General features: G+C 36.1%; 1 pseudogene; it reads right to left on the bottom strand.

The window, feature by feature from the left end:
- Window positions 1-11773: 11773 nt before the first annotated feature.
- On the bottom strand, window positions 11774-12291 carry LOC123626434 (annotated as a pseudogene).
- Between the last annotated feature and the right edge of the window lie 327 nt (window positions 12292-12618).

Raw genomic sequence — 12618 nt, 5'->3', positions numbered from 1 at the left:
ATTCAAGTTTTGTTTAATGCTTAGTGTGCATTTAATAATAGGCACTGAAGAGGGAATATAAATGAAGTATGTTTACCTTAATGAGTTTACAAGTTAAATGTAAAACATAATATGCACTCCATTTTAGACTCAATGATAATATCAGATTATATACAATGAAGGGCAAATTATTGGGCAGAAGGTGTAATAAAAGCTCAACAATCCAATGTGGAGTGGAATAGTTGCAGAAAATTTCATGAAGAAATTTATGATCTTCCCAGAGTTTCACACGTTTCTTCCCATGAATATTACTGTTTCATTATTCTTAAATGATTACTTTAAGTATTTCTGCAGCCTGCTGATATGGAATTATTCATTAATGAATAAAATGCTTGTGTTAGGTTTTCTTTAGCTCACAAAGAGCAGAAATAATTATTATCAAAATGTAATTCGAGTGCCTACATTTGTTTTTTGAATTACTTGCTTTCATTTTTTTTACAATGAAAATATATTCATCAACACATTGAAGCACTGTATTCATATTTAGTTTTATTGAACCATCAGATATTCACAGCCTCTTAATTTTTCAAATCTACCGAACGTATTAATTAATGAAATGCCATATCAGTGTCATATGAGAGAATAATTTGTTTTTCAAAGAAATCCTTAACATGATAGATGATATATTTGTTCATTTATCAGTGGATGTGGAGAAAGATTATAAAAAGAGAGTAAAGTAGGAGTCAGTTATACAATAAAATGTCATATCATTGTGATTTGAAGTATTAAAAAGAAGAAAATGGATTCAGCAGGTGTTTTTTTCCTAAAATGCAATGATCTGTTATGTTGCATTTTAATGTAAGAACCTTAAATCTTGATATGTGAAAAAAAAATTTTCTCTGCTCGTAGATTCACCAGAGTGGTTGTTGAATACTATGTTTTTTTTATTTTTCATATTCAATTATCTTTGGATTTTGGAATTGCAGAAAAGATTGGGAACTGTGCTCTAGTAAAGGTATTACTGAAGAACAAATCTCTTCATCTTACAGATACAACTTACAGAACCCTGTTGGGTGAAAATTTGTTGTAATGATCTCTTAAGTTGCTCCTAGTCCCTTCTGCCCCAGTGGGGCAGAAACAGTGGATGGAGCTGCCATAGGAGAGGGTTTTTTGTTTTTGTTTTTCATTTTATTTTTGTGATAGGAGAGAAGTGAGCACATTTAGATTTCATAAAAATGTATGAGATACAAGAAGAAATTAAAAAGAAGGGAGAAACAATGACAAAACAAGCAACTACCTAAACATAGAAGGAATTGGACCCAGAACACTACTGGATGGATTACCCTGGGATAGGAGGAAAGTTATTTTCATTGTTTTAACAGAAAGAAATGAGGAAATCATAGACAAATGTGGAAGTTTGGTGATTAAAATCTTTAGGGATTTGTTTTATCTATATAGTAGGAGGCTGAAAGTCAGAAGAGATGGAGTAGAAGCCTTAAGAACTGTTAAGAAAAAACTGCAACAGTTGTGAAGAATGGTTGAAATTAAGGACTAGAAAGACAGCATTACAGGCTGCTGTGAGGGTTGAAAAGAATGGAAGAATATGATTTTAGCCTACTAGTTAATTCTACATAAATGTAAACATAAGAACTTACTCTGTGCCAGGGACTCAGGATACAAAGGTAAATGTGCCTGTTATGTTTCCTGCCCACACATAAAATAAAAATTGCATGGCATGGAATGGCTCATTTGCTGAAAGCCATCTGTTTAATTTTCCAGCATGGCCTGCATGCTGGTACTTCCTTTGGTTATTTTTTGTTGCTCTGATGGCTGTTTCCTCGATTCTAAGGGAAATGTTTCTGGAGGGCTGTTTGCAAGTATTAAAAATTTAGTGCTTTTTTAAAATAGGAAATTCAGCTCACATTTAGTGCAATAAATATATATTATCATTTATAAAGATATACGTAGTATACGTATTATGAGGAAAATTGAGAGAAGTATTTTGATTGTTTTTTTAACAGTACCTTTTTGACCTTTACACATGAAGATAGTCTGATTTTAAAAATCACCATTGCTGTATGTTAAATAATGCCTTTAAAGGTAGGGGATAGAAGAGTTACAAGAAACTTAAAGGCAGAACAGTTTAAGTTGCAAAACAGCAAGAGAGAAACACAGCTAAATCCTCCCCGACTGGCAAGTAAGCTGATTAGAGATGATTACCAGCTGCAAACAAGAAGCAAAAATACATAGATTATATAAGGTTCTAGAAGGAGCTGTAAGTCAGCAATCCAGCCAATACTTAGTCTGTGGATGCACAAATTGGGGCTTAAAGATCCTTATTTGAATTCTTGGGTCCACCCCTCTAGTTATTTAAATTATAATATCCTCATGTCATGTATACATGTTAGATTGGCAAATCCAAAAAAATGAAAACACATTCAGACTGGGTGAATTTTGTTGCAGACTCTTAGGGATTTGAACACTGAGCCACAACTTAGGTTTTTATAACTGGCAATTTGGTCACTTATTGAGCCATCCCATAAGGTCCAAAATATCTGTACTATAAAAATCTTAAAAGTTAAACAGATTCTCAATTTTTAAAACTATAGTCTGAATATAAATTTGTCACATTGAATAGAGCAAAGTAAAAACTACAGGGTAGAAAACAGAAGGAATTAATATGAAATGAAGTCTGAATCAAAAGTCTCTTCTGTTGAGTTTAAAATTAGGTACTGCCCTGCCAATGAAATATAACACATGTGAATATTCATTTAGTACTATAAAATCTAGTTTGCTTTCTTGTGTAAATGGAGCTTGAAAGGATGGATTTGTTAATAAACAGAAAAATAAGCCAATAGAAAAAAGATTGAAAAATCACAGCACCCAACTGCCCCTTTGTTTAAGGACCTGTGGCTTAACTTCTTGTCTTTAAGAGTAACCACCCACCTGTGCCTTAACTTCTGATCTTTAAGGGTTTGTTTTTACAGCCTTGAAAGAACTGAGCAGACAGCAGGGGTGCAAGTTCCTTCCCCATATCCACCAGAACCACATTCCAAGGAGACTAATAAGCCAGCCTCACAGAAAAGAGGGAAAAAAAAAAAAGGAAAAACAAATACATCTGTTTCACAGCTGCCTCCTGCTATCAGCTGGCAGCAATAAGTATTTTTTTTCTTCCTCTTTTTCCCAATAGAAACCCCAAACCCCATACCCTTGAGGGCCGGCACTTCTCTTCCTTCTTTCATGTCGTCCTCTTTCCTCCTTTGGAAAGTAAAGTGAGCTTTTTCTCTAAACCTGTCCTAATCTTTGTGTCAGGAATTCTTTCTTAGCCTGCTCTATGAGTTTCCACCTTAACAGAGCTAACAGTTATAATTTGCACAATAATCAACTTAAAATTTTTTCTTTCATCTTCCATTTGAAAACTTAAAGAACTTTGATTATCTATACTAATCAAGCAGGGGAGTAACACATACATAATCTAAAAAAGAAGTTTCAGTTATATATTTAGTTTGAAAGACCTAAGGTATTTTTCCCAAGAAACTTTCCTTCTATCTGCCAATTAAATATCATGGAGTGCCTCTCATGAGCTCAGAGCAGGGCTAGGCTGTGGCAGAGAAATTTGTACACCATGATTTTTCTCTAAGCTTGATTTGCACAAATATGTAATAAATTTCTACTGATCATCTTGTATACTCAGCTAGGGTGCTACCTCCTCCAGGAAGCCTTACAGGGCCCTCTAGTCTCAGTTATCTCCCCTGTGTATTCCCTGTGAAAGCGCTTCCCTTGTGTGCTGTAATTACAGACTCCTTTGCTATGCCCTTCTGGATTGGACACAGAACTGTGTCCAACCACTTAACACAATACCTTGATCATGAAAATAAGTTTAATGAAGGAAATGAAGTAGACAGTGTACCTATTCTCCTTCTAACTCCAAACAAGACTGAGAATTCCAATGCTATCCATAAAGCTAAAATCTGGTGGTCACATATACACTGGTGGGCACTCATGTTGTGTCTAATTATTCAGCCATCAAACCTGAGATGTCTCCTTTAACCTACACTCTCACCACCAGCCATTGTATGATCTGCTTCTCCCTCACTCTCTTATGCACAATCTATTCCTGAGCAGAATCAATTTCATTATAAATATCTCTCAAATGTACCCACTTTTACAACCACCTATTTCATTCTAGTTCAGACTACTATCATCTCTAACTTGGACAAAAGAAATACCACCCTAAGCAATTCCCCACATTTGACCTGTATCCCCTTCCATGCTCCTTCTCATTGAAGCCAAAGTGATGCTCTGAAGATTCAGATCAGAGTAAATTCCCTTTCAGTGGCTTCTTACTGCTTTGAGAGAAAGACCATGATCCTTAACATCACCTGTAATATGATGCATGAGTCTACCCCACCAGTCTCCCCAGCTGCAGGTCCTACCAATTTCCATGCATTGAGCTACACCTGTATTCTCTCAGTTCTCTCACAATGCTAAGCTTTGTATGTAACTGTGGCCTTTATATCTGCATTTCTCTCTCCTGTAATCCTCTGTGTCTCTGCACCACCACACCTGCCTTGCTCACTCCATGCATCCTTCAGACCTCAGCTCAATGTCCCTTTGCCAGGAGAGCTTTCTTTGTCCTCCTAAGTCTAATCTCTCTTTTCACTCAACACCTGTACATTTCCTTTAGTACCACTCATAGCAACCTCTAACCATATACTTAAGTACAGAGAATGTTAATTATTTAAGAACTTAATAAAATATTGAGATGTAAAAAAACCACAATGAAATTTTACTTTGCACCTGTCAGGATGACTGTTATTAAAAAAAAAAAAAAAAGACAAGTATACTGGTGGGGAAGTTAGAGAAATTAAGAACCTTTTATACTGTGGGTGGGATGTAAAATGGTGCATCCACTTTAGAAAATAATACGGAGGTTTCTCAAAAAAATTAAAAATAAGGACTACCATATGAACCAGCAATCCCACTTCTGGATATTTATACCAAAACATTAAAATCAGGATCTCAAAGATATATTATCCCTCATGTTCACTGAAGCACTATTCACAATAGCCAAGATGTGGAAACAACTTTAATGTTCATCAACAGATGAGTGGGTAAAGGAAATGTGGTCTATACATAGAATAAAATATTATTCAGCCTTAAATAAGGCAATCCTGCCATTTATGACAACATGGATGAATCTCAAATACATTAAGCCAAATGAAATAAGCTAGTCCCAGAAGGACAAATACTGCATGATTCTACATATATGAAGTATCTATAATAGTTAAACATATAGAATCACATTGCAGAATGATGGTTGCCAAGGCTTGGGAGGAGGAAGAAATGGGAGCTGCTAATCGATGAGCATAAAGCTTTTATTATGCAAGATGGATAAAGTTCTAGAGATCTGTGGTACTATATTGTGCATTTACTTAACAATATGGTATTATATACTTTAAAAATTAAGAGGATAGTTCTTATGTTGTGTTCTCACTACAAATTTGTTTTTAATTGAAGTCCTTTGCCCTCCTCCCCACACCACCCCGCAAAAAAAAATAATTGGTTGGGCACACAGAAGGCTTGGAGTATTCACTATAAACTGCCTAAGGAGCAAAGAGAGCAAAAGCTGAGCTGAGTAGGTTAATATGGTGTGAACATGTGAAAGAAGGCATCAAAATGGAATGGCCCAGTGGGAGATTCAACTTATTCCCCCTTTGCTAATAGATATTAACATAAATTAGATAAAGTAAAAGATAATGATCAACAATATATTAAATCACCTAGTAATGTGTTTGGGTACAAGGAAGGTTGTGATCAGGAGAAAAGCCTGGGTCAATCAGGGAAGTTTTCAGAACAGACATTGGCCTTGATGAGAGAGAGCATGATTCTTCCATGTGTCACAAATGGCTTGGACAAAGACTTTGAGAACATTAATGATTTTCCTATTGGAAGGAGCTTAGAGAATTGGACAATTAGAAGTGTCTTGATTACTTCAGTTGGCAGTTGCCACACAGACCTAGCCAAAAGCAGATGACCAGAGTTAACAACTGGCTAATTCCCAGAGAACTGGACTTTTTTAAGTTTAATAATTTCCATAAGATAGAAAAGGAATGCTGGTGGTAGAGCAGTGAATAAAGGGAGGAGGAGGGGCCCTTTTGGAAGAGTATTTTACGTGTGGTTTTCAACATTCCTTGACTGGCAGTTTGTCCAATATTTAAGGGCTTAAATTTTATTTTTCCTATCTTTGGATTTTTTACATGAATGCTAAATTATAATTGGTTTCCCTATTATATTTCTCCACTTACAATCAATATTTGTGTTAACCTTGGTTTTCTTTGTTGTTTCTGCAGATTGCTTCTCTTCTCACCAACTAATTTATATTGCCAAAATAGAGGCCAGTAATTTGTGGCCAAATTCTCCTTTTCATATTCCATATTTTCAAAAATGGAGCAAAAGCAATATTTTGTCAGCTTTCTGGCAGAGAGGCTTATGTTGGGCAATCATTTGTGTTGCTTTTGAAAACAAAAAGAGCTAAGAATGTTTTTATCCATATGTAAAAAAAAATATGGACAATGTGACAACCTTTAATGCCAACTCCAATGTGCAGAATTTCAGCAGTCAGATTTTTTTTTCTGAAACGACGTCAGTATTCTGTGGGCATGTGGCTTTACACAAAAGCACACATCGCGTCATTCAACATTGCAAGCATTCATCAGGTTATCTGCTCCCTCCTTAAGCTAAATATTTTGGTTCTCTGAAATTCAATTAGGTTTGATGTGGCTTGAATACCCATATCATGGAACTTGGTAACTGTCTGCTGAATAAATCCATTCCTTTTTTCTTCTTCCTCCCTTCCTGCAAAGTGCATTCTGTGTCATATCCTTCCCCCTCCCCCAGCATAATTCCCTGTGGATGTTGGTTCGAATTTGAAAAATGGGAGCTCGAAATATACTTTGCATACCCTACCCCAAGTATGAGAAGTGAGAAGTGATTTGGCATGCTTGACCTGGTATCTCAACTTCCTTTAGAATTTGACCTTTAAAGTAAAAAAATAAATAAAAATAGGATACCTATTAGATTATTCCTTCTACAATAATTCTGCAGCAGTAAATTCTGGCACTTCCTAACAATATACTGCTCCATTCTCTATATAACTTATTTTGCTCTTGTGGTGTTGGTAGGATCTGACCCCAATATGGTGGATAGGATGGGTTCATAGACAAACAGCTTCAAGGCAAGAATATAAAACTCTCTCTTGCTGTACTGTCTTTACCAAGCTGCTTTCTCCAGTTTTTGTTTTTTCTACTCTCCTTTATTGGCTTATTTTTAACATTCCAAATGATGAAATACCATTGCTTTGCACCATTTGTATGGAAGAAATATAAGAAGAATGCACTTAAGAGGTATTTGTGTTCTAGAACACAGCCAAATTTTGAAACTACTTTTAGGTAAAGAGGCATTGTTTTATATAACTTCAAAGTGTGTTTCTGTCTTCTGAACATTGCATTATAAAACTTGAGCTTTTTACTTCCATAGGATAAAAAAGATTCATTAACTGGTTGCTGGGATTTGTCATTCTTTTTGCCAGGCTTAGTGCTAATTCTGGCATGACAGTATCACATTAAGCTTTCTATGACACAAAGACACACCTGGAGATTTCCAAACGTGAAAATGTCTTAATGTTTTAATTTACTTGCAGAAGATAGATTCCTATTTCCAAATGTATGTCAACCATCACAATTAATAGAAAATTTCTAACAAAACCACTTTTTTAAAATAATAATGTATGCATAATACCCTTGTGATACCCATAATAATTGAAGCCTTTTAGGAAAATCAGTCAACAGTGTTTGTTTTGTAATCTATCTTGGAATTATAAAATTTGAGAAGGAAGTTGTAAACATATATTTTCCTTTTTATAAAGATTTGTAAAGTACAGCATTTCCATTTGACTGTTATGAGATTTTGTAAGTATTTACAATAGGCTTTGGGGATAATTTTCTTATTTCCTGTTGGAATATTAGTTATGAAATATTATATAATAACTATATTCCATAATATAAAACAAATAGATGACTAATTATAATTTTCTGGTGGATATTAATTAACTGTAAAATTGGCTTAATACTCAGAAAATTTAGGTGGTATGAGTTGCCAAGACCTATTTTTCTTCTCAAACAACTGTCATTTCAATAATTTTATTACAGAGTTAAAAGAAGATGACTACACATGGTCATTTTCTTTGCTTGTTTCATTTCTATCAAGTTAATATTTTGGTGGCTAAATGCACTTCAAGCACTTTTTTCACATTCCTACAGTTTGCTTCCAGGTTGAAGCAATTTCAAATCCCAGATAAGTGCCTGAAGTAGAAAGTTTTATCTTTGTTAGCAATAAATCAACATATCCAGTTAGGAAAATGTATAACTCCAAAAATTTGACAAGACACTATATAGTCCATTTTCAGTTTTTTAAGATCAGCAACTTAGGACAGGTATACATAAAACATGCTCAAATACATTATTTAACAAATGGGCCATAAAATTCCATTGTTTAATCAGCAGAAAATATTTGTCAAGGGGATAAATTGTTCTGTGGACCCTGTAGGTTTAATCTGAACCTGAATCTTGGTTTGTAGTTCGTCTGACAGCTTACCTTGAGGCCTGAGAAGATGAGTTCTCTAAGGACCACAGGTGGAGAAGAAAATCTCATACCCAAGGTTAATTGCACTGACCTATCATTTTTCTTAGAATAGTACATAATTAGATGACTTCTTCAGAATGGAGAGATTGGTTTTACTGTTAATACAATATTTTTCTCGGAATTCTCTTGAGTTAATAGGTAATTTTATAAAATATGGTGACATACAATGCAACTATTGGAAAAGGTTTATCATTCAGAATTTTCATGATTGTTTTATTACTTGAACAGATAGAGTTATATAGTTTCAGTCTCGGGCAATGTTGGTATACAAAGAAAATGTTTCCTCCCTCCCTTATAGCATATATATAACACATTGCTTAATGTAAAATACAATGATTGAGGAAAAAATGAGTTAATTAACTTTAATTTTTAACAAAGTTTCATTAAATAATAGTTTGGTATTCTCAGAGGAACTACATATCTGTAAAGAACATTAAAAATATTTGACCCTGTTAGGGTATTATGCTAAATTAATACATACTATTATAATTTTTAATCCATGGTTACTATGCAGTGGTTAATTTCTGTGAATATTGGTCACTTTAAAGCAGGGTAAGTTTTTAAAATTTACTGCTTAAAATATGGTATACACAAATTAAGAGGAAATGGCAGTGGATGAGATGGGGAGGGCTGATACATCCTTCTTCTTTTCTTCTGGGACTATCTTTATTCAGTTTGTTAGTCCAAGTAAGGGAGATCCTTTTAAGCATTGCCTCTAAAGAAATAACAATTTTCTGATGATGGGGACAGTTTCATGCACAGGTATATTACCTAAGCAGGTGACTGGTGGGGTGGTGAAAGGCCCCTCTGTCCACTTGGACCTGTCCCCTGGCCATTTGAGAGTTCCCCACTGTGTACCTCTTTGCAGATGAGAGTGCAAATGTTACCTGGATGTTTGAGAATGATATTGGCAGAAGGAAATAGATCCAGAAGCAAATAATTCAGTTCATGAGGGTCTAAGAAGTGTATCCTATGAGGAATCATTAAAGAAACTGTGCTATGAATGTGTGCAAAATAAAGGAATTTGGAGATGGGCAGTTATTTCTTTCCCACTTTAGTAAAGGCTGCTCTATGCAAGAGAACATGTGGCACACTAATTCTAGGTAGCAACAAAGACAGAAATAGGAACAGTGATTGGAAATCATAATGAATCCAATATGAATAAACATAGAAGATTGTACAGTTTCAGTGGCCCAAAATGAAACGAGCATCCACAGGAGATGATGGTATCTTGGTCAAAACAGTACTTACGCGTGTTAGAAACCATATGCTGGGATAATGGAGAAAATAAGGCTGACACTTACACGATGTTGTGAGTGCCAGGCTCTGATTTAAGTGCTTAACGTATTATCAATGTGTTTATTCCTGACAACAATTTTAGGAGGTAAATTTTACCACCTCATTATGCAGATGAAGCAAAGAGAATTTGAAGGCAATCCAAGATCACACAAATACTACTGGAGTTGTACTGTGGAGTTGGGTTTTGGGCTTACTCAGTTTGGCTCCAGAGTCCATTTTCTTAATCATTAAACACTACATCAACTCTGAGAGTGGTCTGTTACCATTGCTGATGTGAATGCTATGAGTATTTATCACTTATCTAGTGCAATGACGTTGGTGGACAAATTAGTATGGAAAGGAAAAGGAAGTCGGAAAAAGCAAGAGCATGAAATATTGCTGCAAATACCACCCAAAATGACACCTCCAGTAAGGTTTAGAAGACCCCCCAAAACAAACTTCTCAGTATGTTTTAGGCTAATTATTGCTTATAGGTGATATTAGAGAATGGAATTTCCACAATCTGCCAATCAGATGGCAGATTGTGGAATAAAACCTAACAAAGTGCACTTCAAAGGAACCCATTTTCATTATGTTTCCTCACTGTCATGTACTTTTCATGTCTTGAGTATAATTTTAGGTCACTGTATCTGATCTCTCTCTGACATTCAAACCCTTGAGTGAGACAGATTTTTTTTGTCACTTTACTTCTTTTCCTTCCATATTCCCCATGTACATGTTACTTTTGTTTAGCCTCTTTTCTTTTGTGTTTATATTTTCTTATCAACCTAGAATAACCCCTTTCATTCAATTCCTACCTCACTTGCAAATTCACGTTAAGTTTGATCTCCTCTCTGAGGCTTTCTGGAGTTGCTCACACCAGTAATTCCTTGTGCTATTAAAATTATGGTTCTATTAATAAATGGTAGGTTTACCATTTCTTCTCTAAGCTGTAAACTCATATATACTTTGACAGTTGTAATTCAATACTAGTATTTTTGATCCCATATATAGCTAAGTATTTGTCTAAATATATTTAGTTGTCTGATGCAGTAACTTCTAGAGAGGTTATTAGTGAATAATTTTCATCCTCTTACAAATTTCTGTTGGATCTTGAAAAATGTTACAAAATACATTATCTGGTATTCTTGTTACTTGTCCCTGGATCTCAACTTCACTCTAAACCTTTCTTTACTTTCTTTTGCATAGGGAGCTGGAAGAATGCCAAGTAATCTTTCCAGAGTCCCCTGTCAGTAGGTTTCCGGCAAGATTTGACCAATGGAAAGAACTGGCAGGAGACTGAAAAAAGAGAAAGAAAAAAGTATTCTTTATTTTCTGTTACTGTGGTGTCTCTGGTGGCAGCAGTAATAGCATCTTTGCAGCAGTGAGTTCTGGAAGGCCAGAGGACCATGGAAGGAATGTACCCAGTGGGTCTGCCCTGAGCTGCCTTCCCCTAAACTGGGTTGGGCTATTGTTTCCACTAGGTGACAACCCCTAGAATTTAAATAGCTGAGCCCAAGGAGCATGAACAAAGGGAAAGTGGGAACAGGCCAAGTTTAGGGGAGGGACAAGAGGTAATAGCCTCGACTAACTTGGCTCTTCCTGGTGGGTCTCCAATGTCAGCTAGCCCTCCCCAGTGCTGACATCTGTGCATGGGTTCCCACTTTCCCCTTTATGCAGGCAAGGCCTGACTCCAAAGCCTTGTAGCCTTCACACTCTGCCCTGTCTGAACCCTTAGCCCTGGTCTCTGTATCCCCTGTCCATGGCTCCAACACTTACCTCCTTCCTCCTGAGGTTCCTTGGGGGGATGCTCTCATGCAGGCTGCTCTGCTGGGCAGCAGAAGCCCCTCTCTAGGAGCCATGGTTTAAACCATGAGTCAAAGTAGCCTTTGACCTGCAGGGTGCCCGTCACCTCATTGACTTGGATAACAGATATCTTCCCCAGCAGTAGGCTCAGAAAAATCTTCCACATCCTTCTACAGGGCTCAAATGTTCACCTTCCAGATCACAGTCATCTGGCAGTTGCCATGTGTGATGTCCTTGTAGGTGGGGATGTTGTGTATCGAAGAGCACTGCATGAAGTAGGGCAGGTTGGGTGGAGGTCACTGGGAGGCTGCTGGCCACTAGGGGCAGGATGAAGTTCATGTTTCGGGGGGATTAGGATGCTGGTGGGAGTAACAGGCACTGCACAAACTGGTATTCATTCACAGACTCTACAAATCTGGGGTAATTTGGAGGCTCCTGGGTCTGACTCAGTCACCGTGGCCTGTAGCCCAACTGGGCTCCGGTTCTCCATCCCAGCAGCACAGCCCAGAACGTAGATGCTACCATCTTGGACTCTAAGGCACTTTCACGGAGGCCAAAGCCATTAAAATAAATTTATAAAAAGTCAAGTTTCCATTTCATAACATGAAATATTATGACTATAAAAATTTTTTCTAAGACGATTATCTTATTTATAATTTTTGTTTTTAAATCTTGTCAAAACATGATTTGCTTTTATAATTAGAAAAATTACATCATTTAAATCTATATATGTATAATCTTGACACATGGGATTAGTTTTTTTATTTTTTGAAGTCTGGAACATTTATATTAAAATAAAATTGGAGAATTTTATAGTAAACATACTTTTATTTGGTGACATTGTTTTAAGAA

This window comes from Lemur catta, chromosome 22 (assembly GCF_020740605.2).
Source record: "Lemur catta isolate mLemCat1 chromosome 22, mLemCat1.pri, whole genome shotgun sequence".
NCBI classification, from domain to species: domain Eukaryota; kingdom Metazoa; phylum Chordata; class Mammalia; order Primates; family Lemuridae; genus Lemur; species Lemur catta.
This window is presented reverse-complemented; position numbering and strand designations above follow the sequence as displayed.